The 23,959-nt window shown below is 43.8% G+C and overlaps 1 long non-coding RNA gene across 2 annotated transcripts in view; it reads right to left on the reverse strand.

Annotated features, from left to right (window-relative positions):
* Positions 1–23,959, reverse strand: part of LOC103241476 (uncharacterized) — a 229,085-nt gene that overhangs the window by 165,521 nt on the left and 39,605 nt on the right. For both annotated transcript variants that reach the window (XR_005241875.2, XR_012095568.1), the window contains exons 2-3: positions 5,675–5,767; positions 2,780–2,883 (exon numbers count right to left, since the gene is read on the reverse strand). This is a non-coding gene — a long non-coding RNA (uncharacterized lncRNA). The remainder of the gene's footprint in view (positions 1–2,779; positions 2,884–5,674; positions 5,768–23,959) is intronic.

The following is a 23,959-nucleotide window of genomic DNA, read 5'->3' on the forward strand; positions in this document are numbered from 1 at the left end:
AGCCACATCTAGGCCTTGGAGAGAGTAAGGGCTGAGTGCAGCTTCAAGCTGAGGGCCACCCACCACCCCCATCATGGTAAGAACCTTGCTTCCACTTCCTGACCCCTCCAAGTCTAAAATATCTCACTATCTAGGTTGGCTTCGCATTAGATACCTCTGGGAGCTAATTTATGTGCCAACAATGGCACTCAGGATTTTACATACAAAAACCATCTTGTAGCTGTGGAAAACTAGTCAGACAAGCCTGTGTCCAAATCCCAGCTCTGCTGTTCATGGGTTTGGAGATGTTCATCAAGCAATTGTCTCCTGCACCTCAGTTGCTTTGTCTATAAAGCAGACACAGAGCAGATGGCCCAAATCCTCTACAGTTGTATAGGGCAAGGATGATTCCTGCCTTCCAAAGGTGGTTCCTCCAGGTGCTGAAGGGTCGGGCCATTGCTCTCACGTCCCTCCGGGCTCTCTGCTGTTTCCTGCCTAGGGGTGGCCATGCTCATGGCTAAGAAAGCACCAGCGACCATCCACAAGGGTTGGGGGATCGGTTTTGCTGGTACTACACGTACACCGAGCTCCTGGCCATCTCTCGGTGCTTCAAGCAGAACCCCATAGAGCTCATGTTCTCCTGAATCCTGCAGGTGTTCGACCAGGGGGAACCGTCCCAGTCCCTGAACTCTGGAGAGCTGGTGCTGCTGGGCAACCTGACCCACGACGCTGTCTTCAATAATCACTGCAAGGCCCTGCTGGGCAATGACTGCCCGACGATGCTGGCCGGGCTACTGACCGCCTGCGCCAGTGCTCGGTGTCTTCCCTTCACTTCGAGGCCACCGAGCTGCCCTTCCGGCCCTGGACCACGATGGAGTTGGGCACCCAGCTGGCGTGCGAGCTGAGCATGCTCGATCGAATCTCCTGCCAGCCACCCTTGGCCCCCCCAGCGCCCTCTTCCTCCTCGTCCTCTGCTCCTGAGCGAGTGCCCCCCGATGACATGCTCTTCACCCAGAGCCTGTACAGGCACCTGCCGACGGCGGCGGCGCCCTCGGGGCTGTGGCTCCCACCCGCCAGCCTGCTGGTGAAGGGCGTGACGGTGATGGAGGCCGTCGTGGAGATCCAGGCCCCAGGGCCAGCCAGGCTGCTTCAAGCTCAGGCGGGGGCCCAATCCGACGCGCAGGGACCTCAAGGGCCGGCTGCTGAGCCCCGGTGTGCCCAGGAAGACCGTGGAGAAGCAGCCCGCTAAGGTCCTCCTGGGGCTCTGCATGGCCAAGCGCGGCCACCTGGCCTACAGACTGCGAGAGACCAGGCCTGTGCAGAGGAGCTGCCCACGCGTCACGTCTAGCCCTGGGCATGGCTCTTTGAGGACAGATGCGGCCTGGCCCCGCGTTCCGAGGGTGGGACAGAGAGGCTGGATTCTAGGAGAGCTGCTTCCGGTTTGAACTGGGGGCGTCAGGGAGCCCGGGACATGATAGGAGAGACCAAAAGCCTGGGCCAGTGCCTTTCAGGTGTATCCCTCCAGATTCCTGCTGGCAAGCCACAACCTGACGCCCTGTTCGAGGGCCCCAGAGGAGAGGGGAGTCCTTGCCTCCAACCACCCACGGGTGTTACTGGCCAAAGCTCATGAAGGGAGCAGGCCACTGAGTGGCCACTTGAGTCCCTGCAGGGGGTGAGTCCTCAGGCACCATGTCCTGTTATATTTCAGCCCAAGCAGCATGGTGGGCGGGCACAGCGGATGCTCACCCCTCCGCCACATGGGTTCCCAAAGCACTGCAGACCGAGCGGGGAGACCCAGTGGCCCGTGACATGAAAGCATCTTGAAGTTTTTAACTCTAAATTTTTAAAGTTTTTTTTTTGAAATGCTGTATTTTTACTTACTGCCATAAGCATATATGACACTTCGATTTTATTCCTCTCTTTGTAACGGTTTTTCTCCTAAGGCTTTTTTTTTCTTTTGCTTTTTCTTTTTTTTTTTTGGCAATGCCTTCGCCTTTGAAAGCATGCTGCTTGCTGGTTTGGGGACAGCCAGTCCTTCTGATAGGCCTGATTTCTTTAGCTGCTATGATGGTTAATATTGAGTGTCAACTTGATTAGATTGAAGGATGCAAAGTATTGTTCCTGGGTGTGTCTGTGAGGGTGTTGCCAAAGATTAACATTTGAGTCAGTGGAATAAGAGAGGCAGACCCAGCCTCAATCTGGGTGGGCACCATCTAATGGGCTCCCAGTGCGGCTAGGATAAAAGCAGGCAGAGGAACATGGAAGTTCCACTAAAGGGGCCTACATCTTTCTCCTGTGCTGGATGCTTCCTGCCCTCGAATATCAGTTTCTTCAGCTTTTGAACTCTTGGACCTTCGACCACGGACTGAAGGCTGCACTGTTGGCTTCCCTATTTTGAGGTTTTGGGACTTGGACTGGCTTCCTTGCTCCTCAGCTTGCAGGCAGCCTATAGTGGGACTTCATCCTGTGATTGTGTGAATCAATACTCCTTAATAAACTCCCCTTTATATATACATCTATTCTGTTAGTCCTGTCCCTCTAGATAACCCTGACTAATACAGCTGCCATCAGTGTGTGGCTTCTGGTCAGTCTGAATTCTGGGTTTTTGTTAAGGATATGCTGGGGCCAGGATCAGGGGTCACAGTTTTGTGAGGACAGAAAGAACCCTGGCAGTAACGGCTTCACAGCAGAGGTGTTAGGCACACAGGCCCCCGTTAAACAGTTGACACATATTTAAAAAAAAAAATCACATCTAGATCTTTGTCAGTCACCAAAAATAGGAGGTCCATGTATTACACACCTGAAGAAAACTGGGCAGTCCACCTTTCTCTTGCTTCATTTCTCCTCCTCCATTTAGTTTAGAAGAAGCAATTCTTTCATTTGTTTCATTTGTATGCTTGGTGCCTGTAACACCAAGGAATAAATATGACTAGGACAGAAATATATGTTTATAAGGGAGGAAAACGTCAGTGGTCTGTCAATGCATTTGCCTTATAGGGAAAGCTGGCTCAGCTACAGATTTGCAAAAGTTGTGTAGAAATAAAATGAAGACAACATGGAGGAGTTCCATTCAACACAAGTGCCATGGTGTAGTTTGCCAGGTATGGTGCAGTGCTGTGGCTAAAAAAGGTGAATAAAACAGTCTTGTTCTTCAGGAGCTCAGTCTAATGCAGTCTCTTCAGGAGGTCTGTGTTCAACTTTGGCTGCCCACTAGAGTCACTGGGGAGCTTTAAAACAAAAACAAAAACAAAAAACAAACACTGGGCCGGGAGCGGTGGCTCACTCCAGACTGGCCAACATGGCAAAGCCCGCCTCTACTAAAACTATAAAAATTAGCTGGGTATGGTGGCATGTGCCTGTAATCCCAGCTACTTGGGAGGCTGAGGCAGGAGAATTGCTTAAACCTGGGAGGCAGAGGTTGCGGTGAGCCGAGACTGCACCATTGCACCCCAGCCTGGGCAACAAGAGCAAAACTCCGTCTCAAAAAAAAAACAAAACAAAAAACAAAAAAAACAAAAACAAAAAACACAAAAACAAAAAACACTGATGTGCTGTTGGTGAGAATATAAAATGATATAACTACTATGGAAAAGAATATGGTGGTTCCTCAAAAAAAAAAAATACAATTATCACGTGATCTAGCAATTCCAATTCTGTATATGTACCCAAAAGAATTGAAAGCATGGTCTCGAAGAGATATTTGTACACCCGTGCTCCTACAGCACTATTCACAATAACCAAAAGGTGAGAGCATCCCAAGTGGCCATCAATGGATGAAGGGATAAACAATGTGGCATATACATACAATGGAATATTGATCAGCCTTAAAAAGAAAACAAATTCTAGCACATGCTACAATGTGAATGAACTTTGAGGTCACTATGCTAAGTGAAATATTCAAAACAAGACAAATACTGTGTGATTCCACTTATATGAGGTACTTAGAGTAGTCAGAATAGTTATGGAGACATAAAGTAGAATAATGTTTACCAAGGCTTGGGACGGGGAAAAATGGGGGGTTATTGTTTAATGGGTACAGAGTTTCAATTCTGTAAGATGAAAAGCATTCTGGAAAAGGATGGTGATGGTAGCACCACAATGTCAATGTGATTAATGCTACTTAAAACTGTTAAGATGGTACATTTTATGTTCTGTATATTTTTAAATATAAAATCTTGACTTTTTAAATAAATAATTACACACACACACACACACACACACACACACACACACACACTCTGATACCTGGGTCCCACTCCCAAGAGAGTCTGATTTAATTGGCTTCGGTGCAGTGTGCATATGGGGATTTTTAAAACCTTCCAAGAGATTCTAATGTGCAGCCTAGTTTTAGAACCATTGCTGTAGACTGTAAAAATCATGTATCTATCTACAGAGAAAGAACTAGATCTGGATAGAATACCCAAGCTCTTCATCACTTAAAGCCATGTGAGTGCTTAAAACTTTGCTGAGTCTCAGTTTAGCCCTATATGTATAAATTGACATAGCATGGTGATGTTGCTAGGATTCACTGGAGTTCTGTATGAAAGGATTTTATACTTTAGCAATTATAAGCCATAACTAGGTGAAAGTAACAAGAGAGTGCTTTTCTCACTGCCGTTTTGATGCCTTTATTTGACTTCCCAAGATGAAATTAATCCTTTTCTCCTTTCCTCAAAACTCCCATAGAACTTCGTTAGCATTGTCATCATTGGTAGCACCAACCCTGAATCAAAGTTATCTGTATATCTGTCAGCCACCACACAGATCTTGGTTCCAGAAAGCAAAGACATGACTGATGCATCACCCCAGGCCCCAGTGCCTAGCACACAGTGGGCATTCAATAAACATTTGCCAAATCTGGTTGAATTGCTTAATTAAACAGCATGGAAACCTGATGCATTCAGTATGTTTCAAACAATATGCCCCTGTTACCAGCAGTCTCACTACCCCAAAGACAAGCTTTATTTCTATAAATAATAAGATGCATATGCACAGAGCAAGAATGGTGGCCCAAAAAACAAAGAGATGCTGTAATACATACATGGGATCACAGTCCAAATAAAGGCCCTACTGTTCCTTACACCTAGGCCACTCAACCATACCCTCCTACTTTGGTGCGGATAATGGCACTGTTATTATGAACCTGAGGGGTTGGCCAACATAAGACTAAAATAATGGCACATTTTTATGTAGTGTAAAGATTCTTGAGTCTTTAGGTGATATTAAAGCAATGAGCCAGGCCAATGCTCCCAAACCACAAGTCCATCCACTGTTGAAATCCAAGGAAGGAGAGACAAAAGCCACCACTTCTTCGTATCATTTAGTTATCCCTCTCTTAACCAAGGCATTGGTTCAAGAATATAAGCAGCTTAGAAGGATATATAAGATATATATAAGGATATAACTCAGATATATAAGAAACACAGGTATTGTGTAATTTCATGTGGCCTCCATAAACTCCAGCCAGGAAAAGTAATTTGGGAAGAGATGGGGGAAAGAAATTACTATTTCTTGAGTGACTGTTATATGGTAGGCCCTTTTATTATCTCATTACTTTCTCACAACACCTGTATCAGACAGTAATGTGTTCAGCTACAAGTAACAGAAACACTGACTTCAAGTGACTTGAAAAAAAAAAAAACTTATTTTTCTCACATTTGAAAAAAAGAATCTGGCCGGACATGGTGGCTCATACCTGTAATCCCAGCACTTTGAAAGGCCAAGGTGGGTGGATCACCTGAGGTCAGGAGTTCAAGTCCAGTCAGGCCAACATGGCGAAACCCTGTATCTAACAAAAAATACAAAAATTAGCTGGGCGTGGTGGCATGAGCCTGTAGTCCCAGCTACTCGAAAGGCTGAGGCAGGAGGATCACTTGAATCCAGAAGATCAAGGTGGCAGTGAGCCGTGATTATGCCACTGCTCTCCAACCTGGGCAGCAGAGTGAGACTCTGTCTTAAATAAATAAATAAATAAATAAATAAATAAATAAATAAATAAATAAAATTTAAAAGTCTGGAGGTAGGAGCTGCTAGCATTGGCTCTGGAACTCCTTTGGCCTTTTCCTTATGTCTATTGCCTCTTAGTCACAAGATAGGAGTGCTAGCTCCAAACATCACAGTCACGTGTAAGGCAAGGAAAAGGGAAGGGGCAGTACCACTGCACGTGTTCTCCCTTCCCTTTTTTTAATGAAGAAAGCAAATACTTTCCCAGAAAGGCACTTCTACTGATTTCTGCTGATGTTTCTCTTAAACGGAGTTCTCTAGAGGCAAAAATGGGGATTCTTGTGCAAGTGACTTATTGAGAGATGCTTTCTGTAAAACTTTTAGGGGAGTAAAGAGAGAAGTACAGGGCAGAGGACAGAAGCTAGGCAAAGATGTGGGTTCAGCCAAACTCTTAGCTCAGCCTGATCCCACGGCAGAGCTATCCTATATTGAGGCAATGGGTTCTGGCAAATCCCCATGCCAATCAGTCCTGGGCTGTAGGCTGTCTAGGTGTGTTGCATAGCCTCCTAGTCATTTCCAAGCAAGGAGTCTCCCTCCGCTGAGGGCAATTCATAGCAGTGAGGGATGAGCATACCATCCCAGTAAAGAAGAGCTAAACAGGCCACCAACAGCATCTTCTATAATCTCATAGTCCAAAACTAGGTCAGGTGACTGCCTCTGGGTACAACAATGTTGGGAAAGTAAATATTTGGCTTTTCAATCCCTACAGTGGAATGTGAATGACTCTCAATGTTGACTACATGTCCAATGAACAGTGTCTTCCAAAACCACTCCCAAGATAGGCTTCTTATTTGTTAAGGAAGAAAATCTTTCCCCTACTTTGAAAGTTTTCTTTCCTGTAAATGCAGTTCCACTAGAACAGTAGTTATCAAACTTTTTGATCTCAGGACCTAAACTCTTAAACATTATTGATGATCCCAAAAAAACTTCTGTTTATCTGGGTTTTATCTATGGCTATTTACCACATTAGAAGTTAAAATGGAAAAATTTTGAATATTTATTTGTTAATTCATTTTAAAATAAGAACCCCATTAAATATTACCATATTTTTCAGGCTGGATGTAGTGGCTCATGCCTGTAATCCCAGTACTTTGGAAGGCTGAGGTGGGTGGATCATGAGGTCAGGAGATCCAGACCATCCTGGCTAACACAGTGAAACCCTGTCTCTACTAAAAATACAAAAAAAAAAAAAAATTAGCCGGGCGTGGTGGTGGGCGCCTGTAGTCCCAGCTACTCGCGGGGCTGAGGCAGGAGAATAGCGTGGACCTGGGAGGCGGAGGTTGCAGTGAGCCGAGATCATGCCACTGCACTTCAGCCTGGGCGACAGAGCGAGATTCTGTCTCAAAAATAAATAAATAAATAAATAAATAAAAACAACATATTTTTATAAAAATAAATATATTTTCCAAAATTAAAAAAAGTAAGAGCACAGTTGTCTTATATTTTTACAACTTAAAGTCTGGCTTAATCAAAGACAGATTTTCATAACTGCTTCCACATTCACTTTGTTTTGCAAAATACTGTTTTGATTTAAATATATGAAGCAAATCCAGCCTCACACAAATATATAGTTGGAAAAGGGAGGAATGTTTTAAAACTTTCAGGTAATTATGGATATTATGGTTTGATAACATACCAGAACTCAACAAGTGATAGTTTCTTAAAGGTTAATTGCAATATTGATATGAAACCATGTCAGTGGTTACATTTAAATCCTCTAATCTATCTTGCAGTTTGAACAGCTCTTTGTAACATCATGCATTGAATATCTGGAAAGTTTTAGTTCACTGACTCAAGCAGATCTTCCAAATGTTACCATATTTCATTATACAGTATTCAAAAACTGCATTCATTAATATCACCAGGAATATCATCAGGAACATCTTTAAGGATTGGAAAGCTGTCAAGCCTATGGTGGTGGATACAAGTTTTGTAAAATTCAAACTTTTGCTTGTAAGCACAAATTTTATCATTAGCAACAGATACTGTCAGTTGTTTACCTTGAAGTGACAGTAACTTTGTTAAAGAAAATGTCAGCCAAATGCCCAAGTTTGAATAATCATGATTTGTTGGTCAATCATTCTTTCAAGTAAAATGGTGTTCTGGAGGGAAAATCTAGTTCAGTTCACAAGTCAAACAACAGCACTAGTGCGTTCTTCCTCTGAACAATCACTATGTTTCATAGTGCAGAAGAAAGGCATTCAGCAGTGAAATAAAATTAAGTGTTCATCAAGGATATTGCTCAATAAAACTCCAGCTTTTTGCTTTTTTCCTGAGTGTATGGCAGTAAAGAAAACATTTGTTTTCTTTGTTTGTTGTCTCTGCCTTGGTTCACACCAAGGCACGAGCAGTTTTATCCATCTTTGTTTTTGTACCATCAATGCAAATGTCAACACAATGAAAAAGGCAAATTTAACGTCTTAGCATTATTATAAAAATTCTTTTGACCTTGCTGAAAAGAGGCAAAAGGGTCTTGAGGACCCCCCAGTAGTCTCAGTACTTTTAAGAACACTTTAAGAACATTTGGAACAGACGCAGTGGCTTAGGCCTATAATCTCAGCACTTTGGGAGGCTGAGGCAGGCAGATCATGAGGTCAGGAGTTTGAGACCAGCCTGGCCAACATAACAAAACCCCATCTCTACTAAAAATACAATAATTAGCCAGGTGTGGTGGCATGCACCTGTAGTCCCAGCTACTTAGGAGGTCGAGACAGGAGAATCGCTTGAACCTGGGAGGCAGAGGTGTCAGTGAGCCGAGACCACGCCATTGCACTCTAGCCTGGGTGACAGAGTGAGACTCTGTCTCAAAAAAAGAAAAAAGAATCTTTGTAAGATTCACTTCGACTTCCTGCCTATCAACTGGCTTCCAAAGAGGGAGAGGAAGCTAAACCATGCATCCCCCACTCTCTTTCTCAATCTCAACAATCAGAATTCCTTTTCCTCCCCCTCTACAAAAGTGAATTAGGGTCCCTATCAGGTCTGAAAATCCTCTCAGTTTATTACCATTTACAATACCTTGCTAATAGTTTTGCTAAATCACGAAGTTTACCTCTTTAGGTAACAATCTGCTTAAAGCAATCACCCTGGGCCAGGAAGGGATGCCTGACCCAATCTTAGCAATTGGATGCGCTTCTCTGGGAATGTGACACAGGTATAAGTCAATCCTGTCACTCCAAACAGTAGATACTTGCCTTAGAGTTGCTTAACCAACAGGTCTAGGGAAGTAGTCCCTCCTGGAGCAGAGAAGGTCTGCCCTGGGGCAGATGCTTTCTTGGCACTGTGTCTCCATCTTCTGGAATCAGTATCAGAATTCAGTTTTGACTAACCAACCCCATGGTAGGTAGGCACGGTGAAACTGTTGAGCAAAGCGCACTTCCTCCCATGTGTGAGCAAGAGACCCATGCTGAAAAATCAGACAATTTTTCCTCCAATCTGAACCTTGAGGCAAGTGACTTTGAGGCTGAAAATGAATGATCATTCACTCTAAAAGCAGCCTCAGAGAGGCTCTCTGGTAGCTCTTGCCACCTGATTCCTAGTTCTGTCATAGTCCGCAGTTCATTCACTTTTATTACTGTTATTTGAGATATCCCATATCCACCCAATAAAATCCCTTTTGCTAACATCAGCCAAAGTCTGTTTCTGTTGCTTGCACCAAATGACTCTAATTGATATAGTCCCAAAGACAAGTTGAATGTTCTATCCTAGAAAGCATAAACTGTTTACAATTCCCCAAATGACACTTTTCCAGGCGTGAAAATGTTAAGATCCACCAGGCACCCATTATATTTCTTTGAGTCTCGGGATCTAGGATTTGCGCATGTTTTCACTGCTGCTGCATTCATTTCCATATCACCTACCATCAGGCCACAGTGGGAAGTCTTTCCACAGCCATTTCCTGGGAAAGTCATGTTATTTCTGAGCCCTGAGATATAACTTTTTAATTATTATTTGATAGGCCGGGTGCAGTGGCTCTGTAATTCCAACTGTCTGTAATTCCAACAGTTTGGGAGGCTGAAGCAGGAGGATTGCTCAAGCCCAGGAGTTCAAAACCAGCCTGGGGAACATAATGAGACCTTGTCTCAAAAGAAAAGAAAAGAAAACAGAAGAGAAGAGAAGAAAACAGAAGAGAAGAGAAGAGAGGCTGGGCATGGTAGCTCACGCCTGTAATGCCAGCACTTTGGGAGGCCAAGGCAGGTGGATCACCTGAGGTCAGGAGTTTGAGACCAGCCTGGCAAACATGGCAAAACCCCATTTCTACTAAAAATACAAAAATTAGCCAAGTGTGGTGATGCGCACCTGTAGACCCAGCTACTTGGGAGGCTGAGGCAGAAGAATCACTTGAACCCAGGAGGCAGAGGTTGCAGTGAGCTGAGATTACACCACTGCACTCCAGCCTGGGCAACAGAGTGAGACTCTGTCTCAAAAAAAAAAAAAAAAAAAAGAGGTAAGAAAAGAATTATTATTATTTGATAGAGGAAACGTGGTTTATTGGATTTTCATATCATGCTTTTAGCACAGGGTATGCTGGGAAAATGAGAATTTATGTGTTGATACCATGGAAGACTGAGGCCATATAAATCCACTAGGTTATTTAAGTATCATGGAAAGCACCAGCCACAGAAGCCTGAGATATGACACTCCCATTGAACTTACTATTATCCTGATTGTGCCAGCCAGTCTTTGTGTATGTAATGTCTCTGATGACCCTCCACAGTCAGGATTATCGAGCTTCTTATCACCGAACAGAGGTTGGAAATATACTATATGGAGTTCAAGGCCAGGGGCCTATGTGCTGGGGTCATAAGCTCAGATAGGTAAAGTATCAGGCAGAGAGCAAAACTGAAAATAGCAGATTGGTGGAATCAGTGACCAACTGAAGAGCGCATGCCTTATTTTAAGGGAGGAGGCCACTCCTCAAACAATTGGAAGCTGGGAATAAAAAGGAATTGTGGGTTGGATATGACCTGTGGGCACCCAGTTTATAACCATTGGTCCAAAAGGTATCTGGAAAGAACAAACACAAATATTGCATTTACTCAACTAAACTCAGGTGTATTTGCATGCCTTGTCAAACACTTTCCCTCATTCAATGCTCACAACAGCCCCACCAAATGGGTTTAAATATCCTAATTTTTCACTTATAAGAAAAATAAGGTTCAGATATCTTAAATACCTACCTGATATGGTTTGGCTGTGTCTCCACCCAAATCTCATCTTGAATTGTAGTTCCATAATCCCCACATGTCATGGGAGGGATGCAGTGTGAGGTAATTGAATCATGGGGCAGTTACCTCCATGCTGTTCTCATGACAGTGAGTGAATTCTCATGACAATGAGTGAGTTCTCATGAGATCTGATGGTTTTATGAGGGTCTTTCCCCCTGCTTCACTCTGCACTTCTCCTTGCTGCTGCCATGTGAAGAAGGATGTGTTTGCTTCCCCTTCCGCCATGATTGTAAGTTTTCTGAGGCCCCCCCAACCCTGTGGAACTGTAAGTCAACTAAACCTCTTTTCTTTATAAATTTCCCAGTCTCAAATATGTCTTTATTAGCAGTGTGAGAACAGACTAATATACTACCCCACATTACACAGCCAACAAGTGATTTTACAGGACTTTATTCCCAGGTGTGTCTAAAGCCCTTGTTTTTCCCATCATAAACCAATGACCTAAATGTCTACATCGTACAAGTTGATTTTTTCACCCTAGAAAACTGTTTAAAAAGTTTAAATTCATTACAAATGTTCAATTGTCAAGAATTGTCACATAAAAAATCTGGATTTCCAGCTTTGGGGGAAAATAAAATATTGAGTTCTCTGGCAACTCTGTAAATGCTAGAATATCTGGCAGTCTTAGATGTGCAGTTCCCATTGGCAAATCCACAGGAGCTGAGTGGTGGCTTTCCCCCTTCAATGGGGCCAGGCTTGCCCTATCACATCCTACTGACACATCAGCCAGCTTCATTCCTGACTTTACTTCCTCAGTCCTTGTGGACATTTCAGTTTGTCCCATCCCTGCCTCTGTCCAGCATGTGTTTTCATCCTAGACAAGGGGAAGCTATTGCACTATCTTCTAGCATCCCTGGGCAGAATGTCTGGGAACTGCTATGAAGCACATACTGGCAAACGAAGCACAGAAAATTTGCCGATGGGGTTCGTTTGAATTGTGTGCCTGCAGCAATGTTTAGGATTTGAATGCTACATTAATCAAGATATTTGAAATCAGTATAGTTTTCCCTTTGCTTTCTGAACATAAAGGAATGTGCGTCTTTATTCAGGCTTTAGTCTTACAAATAGCCATTTTACTACAAGCCTGACTGAAGGAGGCACAGAACTAAACTGGTAGCACACATTACTTTTCTGAACTTGAAGCCAAGTCAGAAATCTGCTATGGTAGCATTTGTCGACCTTGAGCCAGCAAAACCAATATCCTGTCCCTTCACCAATCACAGACTTTAAAAGCTAACAAAATCACTTCAAATAATGTATAATATCCCAAGGTTGAGTCTTAAAGTGCCAAGGATTATTTTGATCTACACAAAATGTGTGTTTTTGGCTTATAAGCAAAAAAGTAAGAGAAAAATATATATATATATATACACACACACAGAGAGACACACATATATATACACACACATACAAATGTTGTCAAATGAAATAATTCACTGATGACTGGTTTTTCCTCATTTTCCAAAGTCTTTCTTGACTAATCCAATCTCACCCTTATGCCACTTCTTCTCAGCAGTCATGTATTCAGTCTGCATTGTGTTATTTTATACATGCGGATGTATTAGCTCTTGGAATTGAATTGTGGAACATAGTGCTAAAGGGAACTTAAAGAATCATTTAATCCAGGCCTTTCATTTTATGGATGAAGAAACTGAAACCCAGAAAACTTAAGTGATTGCCCAAGGTCACAAAGACAGCTGAGAAAGGGCACACTTGACCCTATTCCATGGTCTTTACACTCCAATGTGCATCTGTTTATTATGCATCCTCCCAAATACACTCTGAAAATGGAGTGGCCTGGTTATGATGTCTGTAATTTACTTTTAAATACTTTAGCTCAGACAGTGTGACATAAATGTGTGTGTTTGTTAGTCTTAATCTATACTCTAGGGACAGTTGGTTGCCTTAATCAAGAATTCATAGCTAGCATTTAATCAAAATGCCACACACTGGAGAGGACTATCACAAGGCTCAGCTACCTTCAATCAACACCAGAGGCTCTGCTTATTATAATAAATGCTATTAATAGGCTTTTATTGGTGAAACTAGTGATTTATTAATCAGCATAATGGATACTGTAAATGGATTGCCATTGGTGAAACTCGTACAGTTCAAGATAAAATGCTTTTAGAGCTACTCCCCATCTTATCACAACAAAGGTGAGTCCTTCACGTTTGCCTGTAAGGATGACACCCATGACTAGAATAACAAGTGATTCCACATCCCTATTTCAGAGGATTTTGGTTGGCCAGTACAACTATAGGGTTAGTGGAATCTTGCCTCTAGTTGGGGTATCTGTTTCAGATGAATCCTTTGTATGTGGTATAGTTAGAGCCCCTAAAGAAAAGAGGTCTGGGACTTCCCAAGATTATAGAACAGGTTTTATGAACTGTTCCTGAGCCTGCTGATGAATACATGCTTATTTAATAAATGTCTATATGTGTATAGAATTTGGTTGACAATTCACTTTTAATATAAACTACTTATGGTGAGATTGTCAAGAAGTGTTCCCTGTCACTTACCTCTAAGATCGGTGGCTACTGACATCTACCAGAAAGATTCTAATAATTGTGAATTACTAGTGTGAGTTTAACTTTGTCCCTGAAAAATTTGCATGCTGAGGTCATAACTCCCAGCACCTCAGAATGTGATCTTATTTGGAAACAGAATCCTTGCAGAGATAATAAAGTTAAAATGAGGTTGTTTTTAGAGACAGTGACACAGGAAGAACACCACGTGAACATGAAGGCAGAAACAGGGTGATGTGTTTACAAGCCAGGGAACACAAAGATTGCCGGCAACCCATCAGGAGCAAGAGGAGAGGCAGGGAACAGATTCTCTCTCACAGCCCTCAGAAGGAACCAGCCCTTGCCAACACATGACCTGGACTTCCAGCATCCAGAACTGTGAGACAACTGTGGCACTGCTGTTTTGCATTTTTGTTTTTGTTTTTCTTTGAGACGGAGTCTCGCTCTGTAGCCCAGGCTGGAGTGCAGTGGCGCAATCTCGGCTCACTGCAACCTCCACCTCCCGGGTCCCTGTTCAAGCAATTCTCCTGCCTCAGCCTCCTGAGTAGCTGGGATTACAGACACAGGCCACCATGCTGAGTTAATTTTTGTATTTTTTAGTAGAGATGGGGTTTCACCATGTTGGCCAAGCTGGTCTTGAACTCCTGACCTTGTGATCCGCCCATCTCAGCCTTCCGAAGTGCTGGGATTACAGGCGTGAGCCGCCGCGCCTGGCCTGGCACTGCTGTTTTAAGTCACCCACTTTGTGGTACTTTTTTACAGTATCCTGGCAAACTAATATAATAACCAAATGGGCTGAAGTCTGTTTGTAAAATAGCTTCAATAATTGTTTGAACTGATACGTCCAGTATCACAACAGTCACAAATAGGTACTAACTGTGTAATTCCCAAAACATTTAATTGCACAAAGTTGTACCTGTGCTTAAAAATCTATCCAACATACTTTAGAATGGAAGGATGAGGCCAACACTACCTGACCCCACTGTCAGTGCCCCAAACACATCTTCAGTCAAATTTTGTGTTAATTGCCTCACTGCAACAAGAGGAAATGTATGCCAAAGGGAGCCATGTAGTCTCAACAGGGTGTTAGAAAGGATTTATAAGGTCTGGGCTTGTGGAGATGATTTGGGGGAAATAAGCTTTGCTCTTAATTGGATGCTGCCAGGAAGCAGGGGTGAGTCTATTATTGGATATTTTAGTAATTCTCATCTAAAAGGCAAAAGGAACAAAGTAAAGCTAAAGCTGTAAATGGTAAAGAAGCAACAGCCAATGGTAAAGAAGCAACAGCCAAGAGAAGTGTTTTGTGGTTCGGACAATGTACTTTTTATATGCGCTCAGATATGATTATGGTATTGTCTTGTTTTATCTTGCTCCGTTAGAGTCACAGATTGGTCCTGCATTATGCTGGTATTCTGTGAAGCTGGTGATGTTCAACAGGAGAACACCAAGGTTTTAGCTGTGAGTTCCAGGCCAGCTTTTCTCTTTCTCACCACAGAGCAATCTTAACATCCCTACCAGTAAGGCAACTGCATATTACGCACCCCCAGATGGGTTGCAAGCAGAAGTATGCCACATCACCATGGGAGTACCCTTGTTAAAAAAAGAAAAAAATTGAATCTGAATCTAACGAAACCTTCAGCACTGTCCAACAGAAATATAAGCTACATATGTAATTTAAAATTTTCCAGTAAGCACATTTAAAAAATAAAAATGGGCCGGGTGCAGTGGCTCATGCCTGTAATCCCAGCACTTTGGGAGGCCGAGGCGGGAGGATCACGAGGTCAGGAGTTCAAGACCAGCCTGGCCAACATGGTGAAATCCCATCTCTATTAAAGATACAAAAAATTAGCCAGGCGTGGTGGCACGCACCTGTAATCTCAGCTACTCAGGAGGCCGAGGCAGGAGAATCACTTGGACCCGGGAGGCAGAGGTTGCAGTGAGCTGAGATCGCGACATTGCACTCTAGCCTAGGTAACAGGGCGAGACTCTGTCTCAAAAAAAAAAAAAAAAAAAGTAAAAACGAAGAGGTGAAATTAATTTTTAAATATATTTTAGGTAATATATCCAAAATATTCTAATATATAATCAATATAAAAATATTATTACAACATTCTATTCTTTTCATAATAAGTCTGAACTCTGGTTGTACATTTTATATTTACAGCACGTTTCGATTCATACATTTAAAATGTTCAGTAGCCACATGTGACTAGTGGCTACCACATAAACAGTATAGATCTACGCCTAACTCCCAGTTTAGTGGAAATATGAGAGATAGAGGAATGCCTATGTCCATCAAAGGATACAATTAGCTTAATCTAAAATTTGTGAAGTTCTACATGAAGGACTGAGTTTCTTCAACAAATAAATAAGGGAGAATAAAAGGAAGAAGAAACTTTTATAGATTAAAAGATTCTTAAGGATCATATTAACCAAACGCAATCTGTGGACCCTGTTTGAATCTTGATTTGAAAACACAAACTGCAAAAAGATATTTTTATAGTCAGTTGGAGAAACTGAACACCAGAGACTGTCTTTTCGATGATTTTAAAAAGTTATTGTTGTATTGTTGGATGTGATAATGTTGTTGTAGTTATATTAAAGCAAAAAGTCCTTGTCTGTTAAAGATATATGCTGAAATATTTATATGTAAAAAAATCGTATCTGAAATTTGCTTTAAAATATTTCAGCAAAAAAAAGTAGGAAGGAGAAAGGTAAAACAAAAATGTGAGAATGTTGATAATTGATAGGTGATGGGTACCTGGGAGTATATGATACTATTTTCCTTACTATTGTGTTTGTTTGAATATTTCCATAATAAAAAGCTTAAAAATAAGCACAATAAGAGGAAAAACAATCCATCTTTATGTTTATTCTCTTAATTGTGGTAAAGTTTCACTGGTGTATACATATCTCAAAATCTATCAAACTGTATACTTTATGTGTGGCTTGTTGTATGTCAATTGAACCTGAATAAAGCTGTTTAATAAAACAATCTATTATAGGACCACACATACTTGGGAAGCCAGTTTGGATAAGAAGTTTTCACATGCATTATTTCAATTAATGAGGAAGATAATTTGCTACAACTTATGTAAGTGACAGACCCTAATTCTTTCCCACCTGAGAAAGCAAAATGGAGGATTATTATCAGGTCTGGTCTTATGAGCTAATATGTTAGCCTGTAACTATTTCATAGATGCTGCCAGAGGACACAAAACTTCTGAATCAGATACAAAGAACTGTGTTACTCATGGTACAACAATGATGGTGTAACATGAGGAGCATTAACATATTTACATTGATTCCCTTGAACCCACTGATGGCAGCATTGGACTGTCCGGAGTGGCCCCTGGGAAGACACCACCTGTGGCAGGGGAGGCACAGCCGAGGTTGGGTGCTCTGTGGGGCCAGCAGGAGCTGGGAACAGGTGGGAGCCTCATCCCCTACTGGGTTGGCAGGGCAGGAGCCCAACATTCCTGTGCACAGCTGCCGCCGCCGAGCCACAGCTGTGGACCCATGCATCCCTGCGCTCTTGGGGGCCCAGGAAGCCCCCCTGCCCCTGCTGGCTTGGAAGGGCCTGCTTCTTCTCCCTGGCCTCTCCCCGCTCCTGGTGCCTGCTCCAATTGTGCAGCAAAGTTGAAGCTGAGCCCAGGCGCTGCTGTGACCCACCTGGGTGTGCATGCGCTGGAGGCAGCGCTGACATGACAGCATCCCCCTTCCCCTCCCATCACCTTGGCCCCCTGTGAAACTTCAGACACCCACAAGCTCAGGGAGGGAGGCTGGGGGGTGCTGAGGGCGGTTTCGCGTGGGCCCGCAGATGCTCCTTGGCACAAACATCCTGGGCGCCATGGATGGCATGTTGATGGCGGGAGGCAGAAAGGTTCCTCGGCAGGAAAGGGACAGATTCGTGGTGAAATCCCATCTTCAAGCCAGGGACAGCCTGAAGCTTGGGGGCTGGACTGCCACTTCCACATGGAGTCGGAGGCACAGAGAGAGAACTTGTGGTTTTTCCGGGCTGCCCATGGCAGCCCACGGACCAATCAGCCTGCACTTCCTCCCGTTTGAGCCCATGAAAAGCCAGACTCACACAGACATCAGGACTACCAGCTGCGGAAAGGAGCTACCCACTGCGGGTCTCCTGAGAGCTGCTCTGTTGCTCAGTGAAGGTCCTCTCCACCTTGCTCACCCTCCAGTTATCTGGTACCTCATTCTCGCTGGACATGGCACAAGAATTCAGGACCTGCCAAATTGCAGGACTGAATGTGTCACAACACAAACAGGGCTGAAACACGACTCCCTGCTCGCCACACTGTGGGCAACGAGAAGGAGAAAAGAGCAGTAGCCCTTTGGGGAATCCAGATTTAGGGCGTCCCTGAGCCAGGCCTTTGACACCTTCTTTGGGGACTCTGTGGTTCCTGGCATCTCCAAGCTACTGGGCACCACCAAGCTCCCCTCAACCAGACACAGGCGCCCACAGGTACATCTGGTCCAGCGGCAGCCTCGCACGGAGCTGGCACCTGTGCTGGTGCCTGGAAGTGCCCGCTCCACCACAGTAGCCGGCATGCCTAGCTGTGTGTAGTGGCCTGAACCCACACTCACTCACCCACACACCCCTCACTTCTCCATGTCTGGCTTGCCCTTGGCAGGTACGGGATCTGGGCTGGTAGCACAAGCTGAGCACAGCCTGCCAGGCCGAGTGGGCAGAATGAGCCCAGAGGGCGTGAGCAATACTCAGGCAGAAGGCACTGCCGTGCACAGAGGTTTCCAGCTGGCAAAGTGACAGCCCAAGGATCCCGAGACACCGTGTCCTTCCAGGGTGACATAGTATGACTCCGATGGATGCTTTGCACACGGTTACATTTATATTGCAACCAAAGAACACTGAATTTAGGAAATCCATACTTTTCTAGCAAGCAATTATCTCCTGCTGGCCTGGGTCATTTCTCTTTCCCTGATCTGTGGCCAAGGGTAGACTGCTCTAGTTAGCTGGGGTCAGAGCAGCTTTGTACAGTTGGACAGGTCGTGTAATATGCACAGCACCACATGTAAAGAGGCACCATTCACACCACATATGTCATAGATCTGTATATGAAATAAAACAATTTCCAACAGACGAAGGTAAAGGGTCCCGAGGAAGGTGTTGCATGGGTGGCCCTGGCCAGTGTCATGTGTCCATTTTCTGGCTGTGAGGTGAAGTCAATCCTACCCAAACCACACAATGTAATTCTCCAAAGTAACACCAAGGAATGTTTATCAAGAGTGGGAATGGGTCAGGCACAGTGGCTCACACCTGTAATCCCAGCACTTTAGGAGGCCAAGGTGGGTGGATCACTTGAGGTCAGGAGTAAAGACCAGCCTGGCCAACACGGTGAAGCCCCATCTCTACCAAAAATACAAAAATTAGCCGGGTGTGGTGGCACGCACCTGTAGTCCCAGCTACTTGGGTGGCTGAGGCACAAGAATCACTTGAACCTGGAAGGCAGAGGTTACAGTGAGCCAAGATCATGCCACGGCACTCCAGCCTAGGTGAAAGAGCAAGACTCTGTTTTCAAAAAAAAAAAAAAGAGTGGGAATGGATGTAGATGCTGGACAGACAAAACCACAGATGCCCATTACCCACTAGTATGATTATTGCCATTTTCCAGATGAAGATACTGAGATTCCGCAGTTAAGAAAATTGCCCAGTCTCATAAACTACAGGAAGGGGCAGACTCAAACCCAAGTCTGTAAATTAGCCAGGTGGGAAGGTGCGTGGCTATAGTCCCAGCTACTTGGGAGGCTGAAGCAGGAGGATCGCTTGAGCTCAGGATATCAAGGCAACAGTGAGCCCTGATGGGGCCACTGCACTCCAGCCTGAAAAACAGAACAAGATCCTGTCTCAAAAATAATAATTACCAAGTCTGGGTGACTCCTGAACACACCCATTTTCCATTTTAGCCATCCGAATTCCCTGTTATTAATGGGCCAACTCTAAACTTATGTCTTTGTTGTTCAAATCCTTTTGATGAATGTTCCCACTTTTCCACCTAATCTCATCTCTCAGCACTCAAAATGGAAGCCACCTTGAGGACTGTCTGCTGCCCTCACGCGTTCCTTTTAGGAACCTATGATCCTTCTATTTTTATTTGAAATAAGCATTCTTTCTAAAACTCAAAGGCGTATGATCCCTTAAAGTCAAGATCAATATGTCCATCATAAACTCCAAATTCTTTCCACAAAATTAAAGATTTTGCATTCGTTTGAAACCTCAACTTACCATTTAATTTCCCCAATGGGGCTTAAGTGCTGAGAAGCCAGAGGTCATGTCTTTCCTTAAAACACATAATAGGCTGGGTGCCATGGCTCATGCCTGTAATCCCAGCATTTTGGGAGGCTGAAGCAGGAGGATCACTTGAGCCCAGGAGTTCAACACTAATGTGGGCAACATAGCCAGACCTTGTCTCTACAAAAAATAAAAAATTCTAGTATAGTGGCGGGTGCCTATGGTACCAGCTACTCAAGAGACAGAGGCCAGAGAATCACTTAAGTCCAGGAGTTCGAGTTACAGTGAGCTATGTATCATGCCACTGCACTCTAGCCTGGGCAACTGAGTGAACCCAGTCTCAAAAAACAAACCAACCACACATAATAGACAACTTTTGGAGTATCTAGCCAGCCCTAAACTGCTCTTGTCAGAATTCCTGCCACCCACCCACAAGGGTAGGTGAGTGGCAGCCATGTTTCCACCCAGTGAGCCTGTCTGTGTGGACTTAGTTTAACGGACTGGGAATGGTCACATGACCTAAGCTGTCCAATCAGATTCTCTCTCCTGAAATTTGACTTAAATCTGAGATCTCACAGTGCCTCATCCCTCAGGAGAGGCAGCTGGAACACAGGATGATAAACTCAAAATCTGCAGGCTGGCTACCTTTGACCTTGTGCTCTGGAAAGCAGTAACAGCCAGTTTACAGAAAGGGGAAGGGTTAAATAGACTCTTTGAGAAATAATTGGAGAGCACAAGTTGCCTGTTTACTGGAGGTTTGCAGCTCCTGGTTCTAGGGGTCTCAGGCCTGTGGACACTGCCCACCTTTGTTTTCCATGAGACCCCCTGAAGTGGTCTGAAATAAGTTTCAACTTATTCGAAGGAATTTACAATGGACCTAGCCCAAGACTGGGCATACAGTAAATATTTTCACACTTGATAAATGCACCAATAAGGTAAATGGTTTGCATCTTATTACTCAATGCTATAGCATTCATTACACAGTAGATCAGCTATTCATTTGCCAGAATTATTTATGTTTGCGCTGTGGAGGCAGTGAAACAGGGACTGGAGGAGAGAGAGGCTGACGAGGTGGTGGAAGGCAGAGTCCCTAGGTGACTTGTGTAGGCCCTTGGTGAACACAGGGGCAGTAGGGATGGCGTGGTGGGCCAGGTGTGCAGGACGTGCAGAATTTGGCTGAGCTGGAGGGAGGGAGACATAAGGACACCTCCTGGAGTTGAAACCAGACAAATGGGGCAGTAACGGGGCCACTCACCAAGTCGGAGAAGACAGAAGGGGAAGGAGCAGTTTTTCTACTTTTTCTTGGAATTTCTGTAGCACAGACAGCTGGAGGAACCAATTTTAAAAATCACCTGCTTTCCATTATGGAGTCAGATTCTCCCTTTTATTACCATCTCTTTTCTTGGATTCAATGACAGCCTGTTATTGGATTTTTAATCTGACAAAATTGATGTCAAAGGAAAGGAATGTATTATTTGAGGCCTCAAGGTTATGTCAATTTTGCTGGTTCTCAGTGATCCACACTCTGTGTTGGGTTAGGCTGGCATGGTTGAGGCTCTTTGGGGGAATTTCAAATCAGACTTAGGGAAGTGGGGATGGCGAATAAGGAGATTATTCCGGACTCTCTCCCCTCTGCCTCTCTTCACTTCTCACTAACGGACAGAGATCTAAGAGCAAACAGTCCTGGGAGAAATGCTGTATATGGAACTCTGCCTCAACAGCGGGTTCAGAAAGGAGGCTAGCAGGGATCCAAGGATGGTTCCTAGAGGAAAGAGAACAGAAGACTCCCTAAGGTAGGCAAGTTTCAGGAGCTGTGTACCTTCAGGTATACGCTCCCCTCTCTCTGGACTGCAGTCTTTACCCTCTTCTTTGGTTGTCACATTCCTACTCTTGCTTTTTCTTAATGTCTGCCTCACACTTGCCCAGGAAGTGCTAAACTTTGCCGTCCTCTCCTTTCCCATCTCTATTGTGGCATGTATCACACTGTATTAGATTTTCCAAATGATGTCTGGCAGGACAGTCAAATGGTTAAGAGCACAGTCACTGGAGTTAAAACAGCCTGGATCCAAATCATGGTTCTGTCACTCACCAGCATATGACCTAGGACAAGGGATGAGACCTCCTCTTGAAAGTTCGTTCATCTATAAAGGTGGATTAATAGACTATATGCCTTAGAGGGTTCTAATAAGGATTAAATGCAACATGCTTAAAAGAGTGTCTGGGGGCCGGGTATGGTGGCTTACGCCTATAATCCCAGCAGTTTGGGAGGCTGAGACGGGCGGATCACCTGAGGTTAGGAGTTTGAGACCAGCCTGATCAACATGGAGAAACTCCGTCTCTACTAAAGATAAAAAATTAGCTGGGTATGGTGGCGCATGCCTGTAATCCCAGCTACTCAGGAGGCTGAGGCAGGAGAATTGCTTGAACTCGAAAGGTGGAGGTTGTGGTGAGCCGAGATCACGCCATTACACTCCAGCCTGGGCAACAAGAGTGAAACTCCATCTCAAAAAAAAAAAAAGGGTGTCTGATATCCAGTGAGCACTGTGTAAGGGTTTTATAATTAATGTTATTCCCCTACTGGGCTACTATCTCTCCAAAAAGTCAAGCCTGGGCTTCATATTATCCATGGCCTCCAAATGAATAAATCTTTGCACTTAGCCAGCTGACCAGTGGCCACAACCTGGCTCATAGCCTTCATCTCTACTTGACCCAGGAACCCCCCTTGGAGCACTAGATCCTCCAACCTATTTCCTTCTTTCTGGAGTCTCCAAGTTATATTCGCATACTGCCTTTGGGTTACTCTTCTTAAAGTATTAATTTCAGCAAGTCATCTCTCAGACCCAAAGACCTGACTGAAGCTCCTAGTTCCTTTCCCAGCAGTATAATGCCCACCTTTTCTGGCTGGCTAGTCTTTATCACCCATTTTGGCACCAACCCTGCAGCTAAATAAATCCTTCACTAAAATAAGCCCCAGAAAGGCAAGGACAACATACTTTTAAAAAAATAACACAAGAAACACATGAATAAATTCTCATTGTACAAACAAAAAAGAACAAGAGAAGAAAAAAATATATAAACTCCAGAAATATAGGAAGTATGTATGCTTTCCATACTCCATATCCATTCACATTCCCCTCCCTGGAGGCAGCTGCTGCCGTCACTTCACTGTCTTCTTCCAGACCTTTCTATGCCCTTGTAAGCATATTTTGCCTTGCACGGTATTTTTTATAGAAATGGAATCATTTTGGGTTTTTTGGCTTCATTGTTTTTTGTTTTGTTTTGTTTTTGTTTTTGTTTGAGATGGAATTTCGCTCTGTCATCCAGGCTGGAGTGCTGTGGCACAATCTAGGCTCACTGCAACTTCCGCATCCTGGCTTCAAGCGATTCTCCTTGCCTCGGCCTCCCCAGTAACTGGGACTACAGATGCCCGCCACCAGGCCCAGCTAATTTTTGTATTTTCAGTAGAGACAGGGTTTCACCATGTTGACCAGGTTGGTCTCAAACTCCTGACCTCAAGTGATCTGCCCGCTTTGGCCTTCTGAAGTGCTGGGATTTCAGGCATGAGCCACCATGCCTGGCCACAGTGTGCTTTTTTCATGTAACAATTTGTCTTGAAGACCTTTTCTAAATTGCAGAGGGTTTTATAGGATGGCTTTCAATAGTTCTTCTTCTTATTGATGGACACTGAGGTTGTTTCCAAACTAAATGATGATTTCATTTTAGCATACCTTCTATCACATCAAATTATCATCTGAAAAATACGGATTTACATAAAAATAAGAAGTAAGAACATCAATTCTGGTTTTGTTGGTGTTCAATTTTTTTGTTTCTATAGCTGTAGATAATAAAAATAATATTCCTATATTTGTTTCCATATATTTAAATATCATTATAATTAAAAATCATTTTACATATAAGCCTTGTGACCTGGGACAGGTGTATTAGTTATATATTGCTGA

The sequence above is a fragment of the Chlorocebus sabaeus genome, chromosome 15 (genome assembly GCF_047675955.1).
Source record: "Chlorocebus sabaeus isolate Y175 chromosome 15, mChlSab1.0.hap1, whole genome shotgun sequence".
Taxonomy (NCBI): Eukaryota; Metazoa; Chordata; class Mammalia; order Primates; family Cercopithecidae; genus Chlorocebus; species Chlorocebus sabaeus.